Raw genomic sequence first — 18,749 nt, 5'->3', positions numbered from 1 at the left:
ATAAAATTTCCTTTCTGTACATCATGAATTTGTGGCTGAAATTAAAATACATGATGTAAAACCTATGTTCACACGTTTCTAATCACTAGTACCAAAACTTCAGTGAAGCTAGGGGATAGGGATAGCTAGGGGATATTATCCCCTAACTGAGAATCAGCTCTTTCAACTCTCTCTTTTCTATTCCTCCTTTGGGCAATAAAATATCTGCTAAAATGAAATCAAGGGAAATGAGATTATTAAAATTTAGAAAGCAAAGCACTTAAAGATCAAATAAGGAACAAGGTATGGCATGTAAACAATCCCACTTCCAACTTATCTAAAGCTACGGGAACAATGAAATGATAAATTGAAGTAAATAACTCAAACTGATTTTTCCTTGGTTCCTGCCCAAATAGGATGGACATTTCACAGAGACCGTAGAAACAGAGGAGAGGCTACCCTAGCCCTGTCATCAGCTCTTAGCTTATACTATAAGAGGTACACAGTCTAGATAAAAAGACAGGTCTTGTGCCTATAAAAAGATGTCGGAGCAGAAACTGTTAGAAAACGAAGACAGAGTTCAATTTGTTCTTGTGTGTAATTGTGGTGAAGGCTGGCTAATAATGAGAATGATGGATCTACACTATGTTTCCTTGTCAGTCAATTCCTCCTTTTTCCGTGGCCCCATGCTCTGGTTAATTACTTTATTCTGGATTTATGATACCACAGAATAATTTCAATATATCTGTTTCTACTATCGTCTATGAGCTTGCATCTTATTTATTCTTGTCCTGCAGTGACTAGAACACAGAACACACTCAATTAATTAATCCAGAGGGGACAAAAACTACCATTCAATTAGAAAAGAGTTTACAACTGCCAAAATGCATACGCATGCAATACTGTTTATGTATGTCCATTGTGCCATAACAAATTAATCTTATTTCATTAATCTGGAATCCTCAGGCTTGTTGGAAATGAACAGTATATTTGGCGTGTGTGTGTGTATTTATGTGGAAATGGAAAGTGTGAATTTTGCTGTTTCAAGGAGGTTAGGGAAAACTCTTTATTTTCCTTATTCTGTAGAAGATTAACTCTGGCTTTCCTCCATTATTTTTCATATTAATAAAAGTCACCAATATGCTTTGAGTTGTGTAAATCCCAAATTTAGACTTCCCTTACTATTCATTCTTCATCATCCCCTGTATCCAATCAATTGCCAAATCCTGCTCATTTTCCTTCCTAAGAAGTTTGTAATCTGTGTTCCCTTTTCTCCATCCCAGAGAAGATGTACTTAATCCAAGTACAGTTGTCTCACTCTTAGATTACTAAAACTGATTTCCAACTGTTCTCCCTTTCACCAGTCTTCACCACTCGATAACTGGAGAGAGATTTTTCTGTTTTTCATTTGATTATTTCATCTTTGCTGAAATTCTTTCAATTGCTTTCCTATTATTTTTTTTTATTGAAGTATAGTTGATTTGCAATGTTGTGTTACTGCTTTCCCATTATCTTTAGGATTAAGTTCAAAATCCTTATTACAGCTGCACCAGTCTTACCCACTGGCCTCCTTTCTATTCCTTGCCTTTTCAGCATTTCCAAGTTTCCTCTGCTTGGATACCTAGATATTTCACTTCTCATTCTAGCCAAGCTTTTAGTCTTGGATTATCAAAATAACTTCCTCTGGTGTCAATACTCTATTCCTATATGTTAATTCTTCAGGAAGAATACTTTTTCTATGAGAAATGCAGAAGTTCTAGTTTGAACTAAAATATGCATGTTTCATATTTTTATATAGAAAAAAACAGAAAATTATGCATGGATTATGCATAATTTTTGCTTTTATGCATTTCCCAAATATTCTGTAACAAACAAAAAAAAATAGAAAATGCTTGAATTTTCATTACACTCTTAATTTTTTCTTCCTTTTTATATTTTACTCCTTCTGATTTATTCAAAACATCAATCTATTCAATTAATACTCAACATCTGAAAGACATAAGTTAGATTCTACAGATATGTAATGCTAACCTATAGAGAAACTATTTCAATTCCTTATTATGTTTTTAAAAAGCTTTTCTATTATCTTAACCACCACATGAAAGTTGTTTTCTGATGCTTTACAACTTCTATAGTTCAGTGATCACATATAGCCATAATTTCTAAATGATTATAAAGCTCAGTGAACTCAAAAGGAAAAATTTTTCTGAAATAAATGCTTTGGTTAACATTTAAATTTTTGTCGCAGCATACATTTAAAAATATAATGCTTTTCATAAAGTAGAACAAAGACTATTTGACATGTTAATGTAATGTGGATTTTGAATCTATTTTAAATGAAATTATTCAAATATATTGTCCCATTAAAATACTGAAAATTCCTAATGGAAATATGAAAAGCTTATTTTCCTTTTTGTAAACATCTACCATGACTTAAGCTTTTGCAATCTCCTTTATTTTCAACACTAGAGTGTTTAACAGTAAAAGATTAAGCACTCATCATGTGAAGATGAAAATCTAACACTATAAGTTTATTTTTGACTATCCCTCATGAGAGTTTCACTTCATTCAGTGTCAGTAGGAGAATCATATTTATTTCCAAAGTGGAAAATTTAAAAGGTACCTATATTTGGTGACTAAATCATTTACCCATTTACGTGAATATGCTCAGTTCATCAAAGTCAAACTCAGTCTAATATTTGTCTCTTCCAGATTCAGATATTCATTATCTAATTCAGCTTCTCTCCCTACCTGTGAAAGTCAGATTGCTGTCCTTCATGCTTCATGAAATCCCAAGATCATCACCTATCATCTCTCCTAAAAGCCTTCTACCTTTCAATCACTTAATCACCTAGGCTATCTTTTCCAAAATTCCCCCTTTCTTAAAGTTTGCACTGTATCAACACAAAAAGAAAACTGTTTTCTTGAATGTTTCTGTGGGGCACTATATGGTTTTATACTTAGTCTTCCTAATTAGGAAAATTCTTCAAAAAACGTCTCTCTAAAAATCACTAAATTTATAAACACCCATAGAGTAACCTGCACTCAGAAAGCACCCAAAATTAATACAGACTAACACACGCTAACACTAGAGATTTTATTTTCTAGGTTAAGGCAGATTGGGGTAAATTCCTCCTTAATTTTGTTCCTAATGACGTTGTAGAATTGCAAAAACAAACAAAAAACTTTGGGCTTTTTTGCTGTCACATTTTCATTTTAGTTAGATAGAAGCCATACGTGTGATGCATAACCATGTCTGGACAGGGCTTCACCTCCTGCTGAGTACGTTGATGCAAATGGCTGTTCATTTATGAAAGTTCTTCACTGAAGTTTACAAATAAGTTCCTTGGTTTAAAAAAAAAATAGGTAGGCAGAAGGCAGATAGATAAGAATCTAAATCATCTGAAAAACACTGATCACTACCTGTTTCCAAATTTTTGGTCCTATTAGGGTTTTGTTTGTTTGTTTGCCTTTGTTCAAGCCAACGTCTCTTGTACATGATGTGCCCTGTTCCAAGATGAACACTTTCCCATGGCTCTAAATTAGACTGGAAAATTCGTACACAAACTAAAATACACATAATTAAAAACAAGTAGTGGTAAGGATATAGTGTTAAAAGATAAATTGAGGCATATTAAAAATGTTATTTCAGCAACAATCGACTCCAATCCGATAGTGCTAAAGCAGAAGAGTCCACTGACAGGGGCTGAGGAGAGACTTTTATAAAGAAAAGGTGGAAACAAAGGAAGGAAATTATTGATTAGCTATAACTTAATCCCAAGTTGGCTGTTTGCGATTAGCTGTCCTTAGGTTTCAACTTAGTAACCTTGAGGTGTTAATGGACTTAGATTTTGTTTTGCTTCCACAGGCCCACCATGACATTAGAACCCCTCCGTCTAACAGGCTCCCTGTTTAATTAATTTAACAATAGTACTTTTAAGATTTTTAAAGTACCTATACTTATTTCCATTTGTCTTTACTTTTATCTTCATTCAGTTTAGGGTTTTGAAATGATTTCTGCAACTCATGTGAAGCAAAGGCAAAATGAGACACACAAACAAGTAAATGCATGTAAAACAATACATTTTGATGATCGTTTTACTAAAAACATACACATGCCTATACAATAATGTCTACTTATTTCTGCATGTTGCTAGTGTAGAATAAGGGTAAATATTTTTTAGCTTTTGAGCCTTGAATATTCATATGCATTCATTCAACTAATATTGTTTAATTTTTGCCAACTGCCAGGCACGTTGTTCCAGGGGTTGAAGGTGCATCAGTAAATAAATAGATTTAAATGTCCATCCTGATGGAGCTTACATTCTGATTACTTGTGAAATACGACTCACAGATACTCAAGCCAAATTCAAGGATATTTTTTTTCTCCAAAGATTCACTCATAGCATCTGATCTAGATGTGTTCACATTTTTAAATATAACAAAAATGAGGTTATGAACCAAACAAAGCAAATTACTTTGAACATGTTGAAAGAACTGTAAATAATAGAATTGCATAAACTACAACACAGAGTAACCCAATTTTCGGGGTTTAATCACATATTACTGATTAATCTCCCAAATATAAATATTTACAGATGTTCAGTTCTTCTTTCTTTATGGAAAATGAAGAAACTCTGGGCAGAGAACGAACTGAACTTTCAAAAGTTCTCGAAATATTTTAAACAGGAAACCAGCTGCAATACCCACCCACGGCAATATGTTCAAGGTGCAGAACTGCAGGAGTTCAGTGAAGCCCTTGGCAACTCCAAATTACTACAAGTCAGATTTAGTTCTCGAATTATATGCCCGTGTGGATATGATTACAGAGGACGCTGAGAAAATAAAATTATTAGTGACTATGGACCTACCCAAGTTTCACAATTATGTTTTTTCCTTAAAACACGTGATTAATCTATTTTGAAATCACAAGGCTACCTACCTCTGAATAGAAATAGCATAAGTTTCAGAGGGTATATTGTTCCTCTTACGAATGAATGGAAAAAATATAAAAGGAACATGTGAAATTGATTTTGTCTATAATTAAAACTATGCATTTATAGTACTATATTTATTTATAGTATTACAAGGATGTTAAACCAATTGTTTTTTCTTGCTAAGGAGCATTTTAACTCTCAGAAAAACTGAAATAAAATAATATAGAAAAAGCAAAGGAGAACAATGAAATTATTCGAAACTGGACATTCTTATATTATGTAACAAAAGGAGAAATATTAATATATATTTCATTACAAATTATCAGAACAGCAGCTAATAACATGTTGATGTTTAGACGAAACGTTGACTTCTTATCTCAGTCACTGGCACTAGATTTATAGCCTATTGATTTATGGACTCTTTTGAGATAAAAATAATATCAATCAAATGTTTTGTTCTAATTCTTTACATTTTAATTAATATAAAAAAGTAATCCATTTTCAGATATATCATTGGGAGGAAAATACCTTACCCTAGAAAAACAAATATGGTGATTGTGCAATACTTAAGCTACGTCTTATAATAATATATTCAAAATCTTGATTTCACTGGGAAAATTTCATTTGAAAGAAAAGACATGAAATATTTAAAGATGTAAATGTTAGATTTTGATTTGAAAATCAGTTACTTTATGTGCTAGCAAAACTTCTTCCCTGGCTTTACTTTCTCCCTTTTAGCCAAAATGTATTAGTAATTTGTTTAGACATAGAGTCTCTCAACTTCTCCAATCATCTTTCTAAAAGCTGATGTTTCTGGTTTTTGTCCTTTGGCATAAAAATAGACAACACTAAAGAAAAAAGCAATTTAACTGTAAAACAGAGTTCTTAACACAATTGTTAATTGATCTGGAATCAGTTTTCATGCATTTATTTTTATTGTAGGCATAGTTGTTTTTTTTTATTTCTTTACTAAAGACAAGTAAGGAATTGCATTAAAAATGTCAAAATAACAGGAAGTTAATAGCCAGTGTTTATATTTCTCAACAGATCTGGCTTTCCAGTCTCTAACATAGAAAATGTAAGACATGTGCAAGGGAAGAGCTGAAACCAGATTAAACTCAGACATTTTTTTAAACTTGCTTTGTTTATATTCACCCTCTCAATCATATAAATATTTTTCAACTCTTTCCTAAGTAATCCCAATAATGCCACAATTTTAAATCTTCCTCAAAAACTCTATTTTTACTTTTTTTCTCTCTCTGCTCTCCCAGATTTGTATCTTTCATTTAATTCATAAAAAGAAGAAGAAGAAAAAAAAACTAAGAAATGTGTGGATTCCTAGAAACTGGGTTTCGTTGTTTTCATCATTGCCTGCTTTTCACACCAATTAGGTTTTCTTAAATTATAGCAAGGAAAGAACATACTAACACCAGTTATTTCCACGGGTCATGATATGTCACATACTTCTCAGTATCAGTATAACAAAAATATATCAATATAACAGCATCAGAATGGTATACTGAAACCCAGAGACTACTGGGTTCAGAATCAGAAAACCTGGGATAAATCTGTTTCTTGAGAAGGTCACTCAAACACGTATCTTCATTTACAACACAGAGATAAATATAATTCCTAACCATGATCTATGGTTGCTGTGAGAATACTTTGTAATTGTTTATATTCTGGGGCCTGTCCTACATGGCAGTCATTAGCCAGATGGAGCTGGAAATGAGGGTAGTCTGATCTGAGATGTACTGTATATGTAAATTAGGCACAGTATAGAAAACAAAAATGTAAAATATCTCATTCATAATTTTATATTGATTATATTTTAGAATGATATTTTTAATATATTGAGAAGTAAAATATACTATTAAAATTAATTTCATGTTTATTTTTTAACTTTTTTTAACAACTTTATTGGAGTATAATTGCTTTACAATGTTGTGTTAGTTTCTGCTGTATAACAAAGTGAATCAGTTACACATATACATATATCCTCAAATCTCCTACCTCTTGCATCTCCCTTCCTCCCACCCTCCCTATCCCACCCTTCTAGGTGTTCACAAAGCGCCGAGCTGATCTCCCTGTGCTATGCAATATTTTAACTTTTTAATGTAACTTTAAATTGTGTATGTTGTTTGAACAATATTCCTATTGGACATCTCTACTCTAGCATATCTAAACAAAACTAAGGGGGTTTATTTTTCATAGAGGATTGTACAGAAATAGAAAATTATGCTTTGATTTTTAAAAAATATGTTCCGTGCATTTTGGCAATATTTTTGTCTCTATCTTACAGAGGCTTTCAATCTATACTTCAAGTTAACATGGTTACTAATAACAGTATTTACAAATATATGCTTGGAAAGTGCATTCTATTGATAGTGGAAATACAGACAAAAGAAGTAATGCCTGTTATTTAAATGCAAATAAACAGGACATTTTCGTTCTCTGCCACATGGTCACATAATGCAGAAGAGGTGACGCTGCACTAGTTGTACCAGAGTACAACTGACATCATTCAAAACAACGGATATATGTCTGGTCAACATTCTCATCTAGGCTTTAAGAAAGCCCATTAAAATATATTGGAAGCTGTTTAGACAGCTTGGGTTTTTAGACAAAAATGATTCTTTGTTTTTAATTGATCAGTAAAACATATTTTAATGTAACAGCATTTCTTCATAACAATACAAAAATGTTTCTTATATTGAAAAATACATGTAATTGGGCTTCCCTGGTGGCGCAGTGGTTGAGAGTCCACCTGCCGATGCAGGGGACACGGGTTCGTGCCCCGGTCCAGGAAGATCCCACATGCCGCAGAGCGGCTGGACCCGTGAGCCATGGCCTCTGGGCCTGCGCGTCCGGAGCCTGTGCTCCGCAACGGGAGAGGCCACAACAGTGAGAGGCCCGCTTACCGCAAAAAAAAAGAAAAAAAAAATACATGTAATTGTAAAAATATTGGTTGTGTTATAAACTTAAGCCCAAGAACACTAAATAACATTATTAATAAACATTATTTTTATCTAAATTATTGGCAAAATAATAAACCTCTAGAAAGATTATGGGATTACAATTTGTTAGATGTGGAAAATTCTGTCTAGATCTTATCCCTGCCTGAAGATTGTTCTCTAATACAGTCTGTAAGACCAATCAAAACATCATAAAAAATAGCAAGAAGGTAAATGGATAAATTCACAAACAAAAATTTAGAGTCTCAGTATGGGATGGGTATTAAAATTACTGTCTACCTGTGAATATTTATGTTTCTACCATAATAAAATCTAACTATCTATATATACATACACACACACACACACACACACACATATACATATATATATATCATTATGCTTTTCCATATATTTTTATGAGGCAAGTATTCCACATTTAAGTAAATTTAAAAATATTTATTAATAAAAAATAAAGCTTATCTAGTAAAACCAATTGTGTTAATTGATTAGGTAGTAGGGGAATGAAATATATTTTCAGGGACAAAAACTTCATTTATTATCCAACGTATTTTCATATATATTATCCTTACAATATTCTCATCTCTCAGTTCCTATTAATTCCAATAATTTTACCTCACCCACCCACTGGCTGGTTATATACCCTAGATGCCATTACCAAGTTAGCATTTCTTTCCCATTTCAATGTCAAGCACCTTTCTGATTTCCTTCTCCTATATTTCCCATAACTCTCTTCTTTGACCCAACTTGGACGTCCTATAAATTGATTCTATTGCCTTCTATTTCTCATCTACTTCACATCAACGTTGCCCTCCCTATTCTGTGCTCCATTATTAGCAAATTACCTTTGGCTAGAATGGCATTCTCTCCACCTTACTTGCCTAGAAAACTCTAATTCTGGTTAATTCCAACTACCTGCCTGGTCCATAGATGCACCTCAGCACCTGATCATACTTGGAGAAAACACATCCCTTGTCATCTGGTCTCACTTCAACTTCTTGACTTGAACATCAAGCCAGCCCTTAGTGCTACCAAGCCAACTCGATCAATTCACTCTCCCATTCTCTTGAACAATGCCACACATTTTCTGTCTTCAAACTTCCCATGTCTTTCTCAACTCTTCCATCTCTCTTGATGAACCTGTTTTTTCTATTTCACTAAGAAAAGAAAAGTTATCAAAGACAACCACTATACTCTGGTTCTACCACAGCTATCAGTCTCATTAATACCATTATACTCTGCTTGGAGGGGTCATTCAGGTCCTTAAGGCCAAACTTCCCATTTGTATGCTCCATCTAATCACTTCTAACACACTCAAGGATGTGCGTCCCCTGAAAACAGTCCCCTCTCTCCTACTAAATCAGTTTATACTTCTCTTCTAGATCATTCCCATCAGGCAATGGGCAGAGGCTGTAATGCCGTCAACCTTACAAAAAAATCATCTTGATCCCCATCCAGGGGCCATCCGATTTCTCTGGAATTTTTTGAAACAAAAATCTTTAAAAGACATTTTCACTCATCCAATTCTCTCCTGAACCCACTGTGTTAATATTCAAGCCTAGATCTCTACAAAAACAATGACTTCTACATTGCTAAATCTAATTAATGTTTAATTCCAGGCTTGAAATTCCTGTCTTACTTGACCAATTAGTAGTATTTCTATAACTGGCCATTCCATCTTTCCAGATCACTCATTTACTTGGCTTCTAGAAGACCCCTTCTCATGGTTCTTCTCTACCTTGCTGGTGGCTGCTTCTTATTCTGCTTCAGTGGGTCTGTCTCACCGCACACCTCTGAGGTGGAAGTGCTCCAGGGCTGAGTCTTCGCACCTCTTCTCTTCCCCAGTGGTAATATGTCTAGCTGAATGCATCCAGTCCTTTGCCTTCAAAACCACCTATTTCCTGATGTTTACCAAAATCATTTCTCCATTCTGAGATCTTCTTTTAGTTCTTGACTCATGAATCCAGCTGACATCTCCACTTCAATATGTAACTGGTATCTCAAATTTCACATGTCCAAAACCAAATTCTTAAACACCAGCTCCCAATCTAAACTACTCCTCCCACTGGCCTCCTTCTGTCAACAAACAGATATTTTATTATTCCAGTTTCTCAGATCAAGCCAAAAGATCATCTGTTGTTTTTTTTTTTTTAAAAGATCATCTTTGATTCCTCCTTTTTTCACACTGCACATCATCGTAGTTGGAAAATTCTGTATTTCCATAATCTCAGCAACTTTGTTTCTAGTATCTATTTCAAACTGCTTTATCTCTTGCCTGGACTGTTGTATTTTTCCCAGTCTCTCTAACTTTTCCCTACTCCAGTGTATTCTCCACAACAGCTGGAGTGGTCCTTTTAAAACTTAACTTAGGATCAAAACACTTAAATCACTTCCCATCAGGCTCACAATAAAAAAAGAAGTTATTGCTGCGGCCTGTGAGGGTCTCATGATCTGGGTACAGGCTACTTCTCCAAACTATTCTCCAGGATCTGAGATTTCTGGACCTGAGATTCATACCATTATGGGGTGAGGAGGCCTTTTTTTTATGTAAAAGATTATCTTGAAATTTAGTTGGATTAGTTTCACGGTACACCTGCCTCTGCTTTGCTTACTTTCTGCAGCTGCTGGCCTTCTGGCCATTCCTTCAAAAGACAATACTCTCTCCTGACTAGAGACTTTAGTGTTTTGTTTTGTTTTTTCTTGTGGTACGCGGGCCTCTCACTGTTGTGGCCTCTCCCGTTGCGGAGCACAGGCTCCGGACATGCAGGCTCAGTGGCCATGGCTCACGGGCCCAGCCGCTCCGTGGCACGTGGGATCCTCCTGGACGGGGGCACGAACCCGTGTCCCCTGCATCGGCAGGCGGACTCTCAACCACTGCGCCACCAGGGAAGCCCGACTTTAGTGTTTTTTAATCTGCCTATAACTTTTCCTCCTAAGATTCCTCATGGTAGATTTCTTTCATTCACCCTGACGGAGGGCAGTTCTCAGATTATGTCAAAAGGACACACATTCTCCATTCCCTCTTAGCCTGCCTCTTCTTTCATCAAGAACTTATCATTACTTAATATACAATTATAGAATTTGTGGATTCTATTGCTTCACTAGCTAAAATTTACACTTGATGAAAGCAGGGGATTTTTAGTTTAGTTTGCATTTCTATTTCTATTGCTAGAACAAGGTCGGAAACACAGTAGATATTCACCACTAAGAGAATAAACCTGCAAGAAAAGAGAATGGCTTAAAACTATTCTTTTTTTTCCCCAAAAGACAAGTATTACAAGTTTTACTAAATAAATCAGACTCCCCTAAAGAAGATGACCTTGGAAAACTGGATGCTGATAGACTCTTATAATTAATATAGAAAAAGTTTTCAGTGAGGTTAACTTCCATTTTAATCATGACCAGGAACTTAATTCTTTGAATTATCTGAAATATATATATATATATATATATATATATATATTACAGTGAATATCTTTAGCTACAAAAGACAAATGTTTATACATAGTCAGCCACAAATACTTTTGAAATAGTGTGGAAAGTAGGTGAGGGACTTGAGAGAAAAAGGCATGTGTACCCTTTCCAAAAAATAAGAGAATCAAGGGGTTTCACAGGACTGAGAAGTTGGGAGAGGGAGTTTGCCTCTTGCATTATTTATACTTCTGATATTGTTTCTGATAAACATCTAGGTTACTAGAATATGTCGTTTTCATTAATTTATATAGAAAAAATACTCAATAACCACTTACAGCCACAGAGTAGATATAGACAAGTGAATATATTAATATAAGACCTAGGAGTCGAGCTTTGGTGTCAGCTAAGCTTAGGCCCTGACTTCTGTGAGAAGCCCACTTCTAAGAGAGCGGACCTGCTTATGGCTCGGTGAGTACTGGAGTCTTTCCCATCAATCTGCACTAGTAGGTCAAATTTATTGCAGTCCCACATCCAAAGTTCAGAAACCAGCATGTAGATTCATACAGCATCAACATTTTTACAGTCCATTTATTATCATAATTGTCACAATCAATGTTTTCAATCCACACAGTCATAAGTTTTATAACTTAAGCTCTGTCATGATAAGAAGAACAGAGAAACCTGGGCAGCATCAGAGAATGGGATGAGAGCAGCTCTAAGTTGTCTGGCTTTGGTCCGACTCAGTCCTGCCGTAGGTAAACCTACAGGAGATTCTGAACTAAAAATGGAATGAGGCACACCTGAGTCCTTACACAACCCCTGCAATTACTCGAGCTCCTACCTAGGAAAGGCTTACAGATAGAAATTTCCAGAACTACATTAAACTCCAGGGATTGCCTGGCACTTCTACCTCCCCCTCCCTCCTTTGCTACAAAGTGTCACCATTCCACTGAGCACTTATAATTTGTGAGTTATGTTTTCACCTCATTCAGATGATGAGTAAACAGAAGAAAGGAATCTATGAATATATGAATAATAAGGCCATTTGATCTTTGGCAGCCATCATAAATTCAACTTTTGACATAATGCCTTCATAATCCTAAATTCACTAAGGGAGGAAATGAAAAACTCTATGAAAAACCCTCAGAACTCTTTCCGTAAAAACTAGTCTAAAGTTGCTTCAGGCTCTTCTTCATTTAAATATTGTCACTTTACCTCATGTTACATTTCTAACCAGTTCCTGCAACTTAGAAACATATGTTCATGAGTCAGTGACTGAAAGACTCACTTCTATTTTTTTTAACCTTAAATTCCGCAAACTAAAAGCAAGCATTGGGTTAAAATACGATTTGTAAGTTCTGCAATGAGCATGTTTCCTACCCAATACTAAGGATATTTCTGTCTTCAGCTACCAAAAAAATGCTTCTATCAGAATTTTAACATCAAATATCTTTATATCTTTGTTACACATAACAGCAATTCTTGGCAAATACCATTGACTATAAATCACCAAGATAATACTTAAACATATAATAAGATTAATAATCCTCTGCACAGCTATTGATTTCAATGAAATGGCCCTGTGCCCAACCCATCTTCTCTTTGATGGGCTGATTTTCTCCAATAAAATACCTATCCAGTTTTCCTTTTTATAACCAAAGTCTCAATTCACACTTGATCACAGCTGAACATCTATAATTGGTGACGGCACTGAGGACTGGGGCATACAAAATTCCCTCTTTGGAAAACCATCTTGGAATTCAGCCTAGACATATATAATTAAAATAAAATGTCATAGAGTCAGTGACCAAAGCATTTGAAACAACAAATGTACTTATTCTTTTAGTAATGATAATTTTAAAAGGATGAATCTTTACATTTCAACTATCTTTATCTGTTTGGATGCTTGGCAAAAGGTATTGCTCCAATACAGCCTACTTAAGTGACAGCAAGCTTCTAAAATAGTACATAGTTCATTTCTAAAATGATATCATATACTATACATAGAGAATCCTAAAGATGCTACCAGAAAATTACTAGAGCTAATCAATGAATTTGGTAAAGTAGCAGGATACAAAATTAATGCACAGAAATCTCTGGCATTCTTATAAACTAATGAGGAAAAATCTGAGAGTGAAATTAAGAAAACACTCCCATTTACCACTGCTGCAACAAAAAGAATAAAATATCTAGGAATAAACCTACCTAAGGAGACAAAAGACCTGTATGGAGAAAATTATAAGACACTGATGAAAGAAATTAAAGATCATTCAAATAGATGGAGAGATATACCATGTCCTTGGATTGGAAGAATCAACACTGTGAAAATGACTCTACTACGCAAAGCAACCTACAGATTCAATGCAGTCCCTATCAAACTACCACTGGCATTTTTCACAGAACTAGAACAAAAAATTTCACAATTTGTATGGAATCACAAAAGACCCCGAATAGCCAAAGCAATCTTGAGAAAGAAAAATGGAGCTGGAGGAATCAGGCTCCCTGACTTCAGACTATACTAGAAAGCTACAGTACTGAAGACAGTATGGTACTGACACAAAAACAGAAATATAGATCAATGGAACAGGATAGAAAGCCCAGAGATAAACCCACGCACATATGGTCACCTTATCTTTGATAAAGGAGGCAGGAATATACAGTGGAGAAAGGACAGCCTCTTCAATAAGTGGTGCTGGGAAAACTGGACAGGTACATGTAAAAGTATGAGATTAGAACACTCACTAACACCATACACAAAAATAAACTCAAAATGGATTGAAGACCTAAATGTAAGGCCACACATTATCAAACTCTTAGAGGAAAACATAGGCAGAACACTCTATGACATAAATCACAGCAAGATCCTTTTTGACCCACCTCCTAGAGAAATGGAAATAAAAACAAAAATAAACAAACGGGACCTAATGAAACTTCAAAGCTTTTGCACAGCAAAGGAAACCATAAACAAGACCAAAAGACAACCCTCAGAATGGGAGAAAATATTTGCAAATGAAGCAACTGACAAAGGATTAATCTCCAAAATTTACAAGCAGCTCATGCAGCTCAATGACAAAAAAACAAACAATCCAATCCAAAAATGGACAGAAGACCTAAACAGACATTTCTCCAAAGAAGATATACAGATTGCCAACAAACACATGAAAGAATGCTCAACATCATTAATCAGTAAAGAAATGCAAATCAAAACTACAATGAGATATCATCTCACACCGGTCAGAATGGCAATCATCAAAAAATCTAGAAACAATAAATGCTGGAGAGGGTGTGGAGAAAAGGGAACAATCTTGCACTGATGGTGGGAATGTAAACTGATACAGCCACTATAGAGAACAGTATGGAAGTTCCTTAAAAAACTACAAATAGAACTACCATATGACCCAGCAATCCCACTATTGGGCATATACCCTGAGAAAACCATAACTGAAAAAGAGGCATGTACCAGAATGTTCACTGCAGCTCTGTTTACAGTAGCCAGGACATGGAAGCAACCTAAGTGTCCATCAACAGATGGATGGATAAAGAAGATGTGGCACATATATACAATGGAATATTACTCAGCCATAAAAAGAAATGAAATTGAGTTATTTGTAGTGAGGTGGATGGACGTAGAGTCTGTCATACAGAGTGAAATAAGTCAGAAAGAGAAAAACAAATACCGTATGCTAACACATATATATGGAATCTAAAAAAAAAAAAATGGTTATGAAGAACCTAGGGGCAAGACGGGAATAAAGACACAGACCTACTAGAGAATGGATTTGAGGATATGGGGAGGGGGAAGGGTAAGCTGGGACAAAGTGAGAGAGTGGCATGGACATATATACACTACCAAATGTCAAATAGATAGCTAGTGGGAAGCAGCCGCATAACACAGGGAGATCAGCTCAGCTCGGTGCTTTTTGACCACCTAGAGGGGTGGGATAGGGAGGGTGGGAGACACAAGAGGGAAGAGATATGGGGATATATGTATATGTATAGCTGATTCAGTTTGTTATAAAGCAGAAACTAACACACCATTGTAAAGCAATGATACTCCAATAAAGATGCTAAAAGATAAAATGATATCATAGAAATTATACATATTATTCAAAACTCATTATTATAACATAAGGTGCTTTTCTAATTTTATTTCGTTAAAAACATTGAAAAATAGAAGAGAAGAAAATGAATGCTATTGCAGAGATTAGTCTTATTCTATTTAGAGGAAAAGCAAAATAATACATTTAAGGTTTGGATATTTGAACAGGAAAGTGTTGATAAATAGGTTCTATTCTTTTTACTATACATACACTGTTCTCAAAATTATCTATTAGCAACATAAATTTTAAATTTATGTTTAAATTTTAAATTTTCTTCACCCATTGAAATAAAACTTATAGGATAATTCTTTTTGGTAATAATTGCATCTCTCCATAATTTTAAGAAGGTGTGGTCACTAGGCATTCATTCATATCATGAATCAAAAAGAAACAAAGGAATGTCAGCATAATCCCAATATCATTTCCAGTCATTTCACATATTTCATTTGTGAATCAGTAACATTAGATGAAAATCAGAGATGAAATTTCCTTTGAGAAATCAAAATATATCTTCTCTGAATATGACTACAACATTCAAGAAAATAAAAGAGAGAGGAAAGCATAAGAGATGAATATGAGAACAGCATATTACAGAATTTAAATGTAAAACCTGCTTATTTTCAGGATCAATTTCTTCTTTCTATTCCCAATGCCAAGAGTGGACCACCTGAGAGGACTGTGATTGGCTGGGTTTACACATGCTGGAATTGATCTGCCTGTGTCTCACCGCCCCTCCCTGAGTTCTGTTACCCCAATGCCCATTCCAAACCATCCTGCTAATAACTCCAGCCAGATTCACATCCCTAAAATACCAGTGCAGCACAGTGGAATAGCTCTGGAGCCAGAAAGACATTGTCTGGAATCCTGGCTCCACTTACTATATTTGTGGCTTTAAAGAAATCATTTAACATTTTTGAACATCAGATTTTTTCACATGTAAAATAAAGATAATATGTAAAATAAAGTTCATTTGATCACACAGCTATCAAAATTGTAGATAGGTATGTAAGTTACCTCGAACACAGAAGAAACACAATCATGTGTTGAAAGTATGCCAATGATGAAAACGAAGAAGATAATGGTTAAGAAGAATAAGATGATGAAGAAGAAGGAGGAAGCAGAGGATGAGAAGAAGAAATACTCCATGTCTTCAGAAATTTGCAATTGTCCCCACTGTATGATATATAATATATAATCTGTGTGAATTTTAAGATGCTCCACAACTCCATCCTGCTCTAGCTATTGAGCACAATGTCTACTACTCACAAGGTGTATTTTTTTCTGCTCCAGTGAGGGGAATCACTCATCCCTATCCTACCTGGCTGTATATTAATTTATGCCTCAAAATCCTTTGCTCCAACTACTTCTGAACAGAAGAGTCTTTTTGCTTTTCAACAACTATCCAAGTTCCACTGATTTTTTAAGTCTCAGCTCAGGCAGCCAGATTTTTCTTTCAAGGCTTCTCTAAAATCTTGCTAAAAAGGGAATTTTGAAGGTTTTGGCATTATGGCAGAATTCAATTGACCTTGCAATACAAGTACAGGAGATATGATGCTTCTTCAAATAGAAGTGGCCTGAGATCATTTTCAGTCGTAAAGAATTACTGCCATTATATGTGTGGCTCTAATAATTAGATGAAACCCTCATAAATTTCAAGGCTACACCCATAGTGAGGCACCAAGAAGCTAGGTCCCAATGATCAAGTAAATACTGAATCCAATGAAAACATATGAACAGTGCAAGAGAGACCACTAAATGATGTTATTTCACAAGAAAACTATTTTTTAAAGTTTTAGGAGAAAATACAATTCATATTAAACATTTTTCTAAATATTCAAAGACATTGATATTTTAAATCAATATTGCAAAATCACACAAAACATACAAATATTGTATCACTAACTTGTCAAGATTCCTTTCTAATCTAATGCTTATGTAAAAATATGGAGAAAAGTCCGAATTAAAGACTAATTTATATGTCTTTAAATATCTGACAATATTTAAAGGATATTTAACAATATTTAAAGGATATTTTAAAGGATATGACAATAGGATATTTGACAATAAAATGATTAACAAAATATTTAATCAAAAGTTGTAACAATACCCTATCCCACAAAAATATTAGCAAAAGTGCATTCAGATGATTTTAGAAAAAAGGAAAACTAGTGTTTATTTAAATGAGAATATCAAGAAATATCATTGTGTATTTCAGTGCCATGTTACTTACATGTTTATAATTGTATTTTTAAAAGAATATCTCCTTTATATTTCTATTTAACAGATTTACCCATTTAACATTTATTTTATAATTTATCTTTGCAGGAAACATAAGCAAATACTTCCCAACGGTTTTCAGAGATCCTTTTTCCTTAGTTCTGTAATTACTTTCTCTAAACACACATTTCCTTTTATTATGGTCAGGATTTTATTATTATATTCTATGTCTCTTCTCCTCCACACTACCCAGGTAGTTTATATAAAGAAATCAATATTAATGCTAAGTTTGAAGTATACTTTTCTACTAACAGTGACAGGAATTTATCATGAGGACCAGCAAAATGAAAATAACTCTAAATGGATGAGGCATAAATATAAGGATCTGCATAATAATTCTACTTTATTTTTACTCTAAGAATATAGATTACTTCAAACACATTGACTAACTCATATTCATTTGGAACTACAAAACAAGGTTTTATTATCAACATAATATATTACTGTCTAAATTTAGAGCTGAAAATCTTACCTGAGTTTTGTTAGTACACCGTTATTTTTTACAAAACAGGAAATGTATGACAAGCTGTCAGGATAAAGAATACCAATGTGGAAAATGGAAGAGAGAGGGAAGAAATCAAGTCCACTTGAAGAAGAAACACTGAATCCCTCTGTTTCCCAGACCTACAGTAGTTCTGCATCTTATAAGCAACTGTCTTTTCTTTGCTCTGAGAATAACACATGCTCTGCCCCAGCAGGAAAATATAAAAATTAAATAGAAAACCACAAGGTTATTAAGCATCTTACCCTCTGGGCTTGCTGGGCTGCTCTAGCGGCTCAGTGTTACAGACACATATGTAAACAGCAGAATTTCCGGCATCCTTTTCTCATCTGTATAGCTCTGGGGTCTTGGCCAACAGGATTATTTCCAGCATTACGGCCACTCCACACTAACTCAAAAAAGATTCCCATTGGTTGTGAAGTTTTATCAAAACCAATACCACAACACTCTCTGTGGATCACAAGTGAGCTATCCAAAATGAAATCATTTTAATGTTCCCTAACTCAGTATCGTTATCCAATACTTTCTACACAACCTATTTGAACTGTACTGTAAGTGAAAAAGG

The 18,749-nt window shown here is 34.6% G+C and overlaps 1 protein-coding gene across 5 annotated transcripts in view; it reads right to left on the bottom strand.

Annotated features, from left to right (window-relative positions):
- Nucleotides 1-18,498, bottom strand: part of CCDC102B (coiled-coil domain containing 102B) — a 262,646-nt gene extending 244,148 nt beyond the window's left edge. For 4 of the 5 annotated variants that reach the window (XM_060029199.1, XM_060029202.1, XM_060029200.1 and 1 more), the window contains exon 1: nt 18,430-18,498. The gene's annotated coding sequence lies outside the window, so the exon portion shown is untranslated. Of the gene's footprint in view, nt 1-9,629; nt 9,776-18,429 lie in introns of those variants that run through there. The other variant, XM_060029203.1, reaches the window with a different exon arrangement.
- Between the last annotated feature and the right edge of the window lie 251 nt (nt 18,499-18,749).

This window comes from Delphinus delphis, chromosome 13, assembly GCF_949987515.2.
Source record: "Delphinus delphis chromosome 13, mDelDel1.2, whole genome shotgun sequence".
Classification (NCBI taxonomy): Eukaryota; Metazoa; Chordata; class Mammalia; order Artiodactyla; family Delphinidae; genus Delphinus; species Delphinus delphis.
The sequence above is the reverse complement of the archived record's forward strand: the minus strand, read 5'-3'. Positions and strand labels throughout refer to the sequence as shown.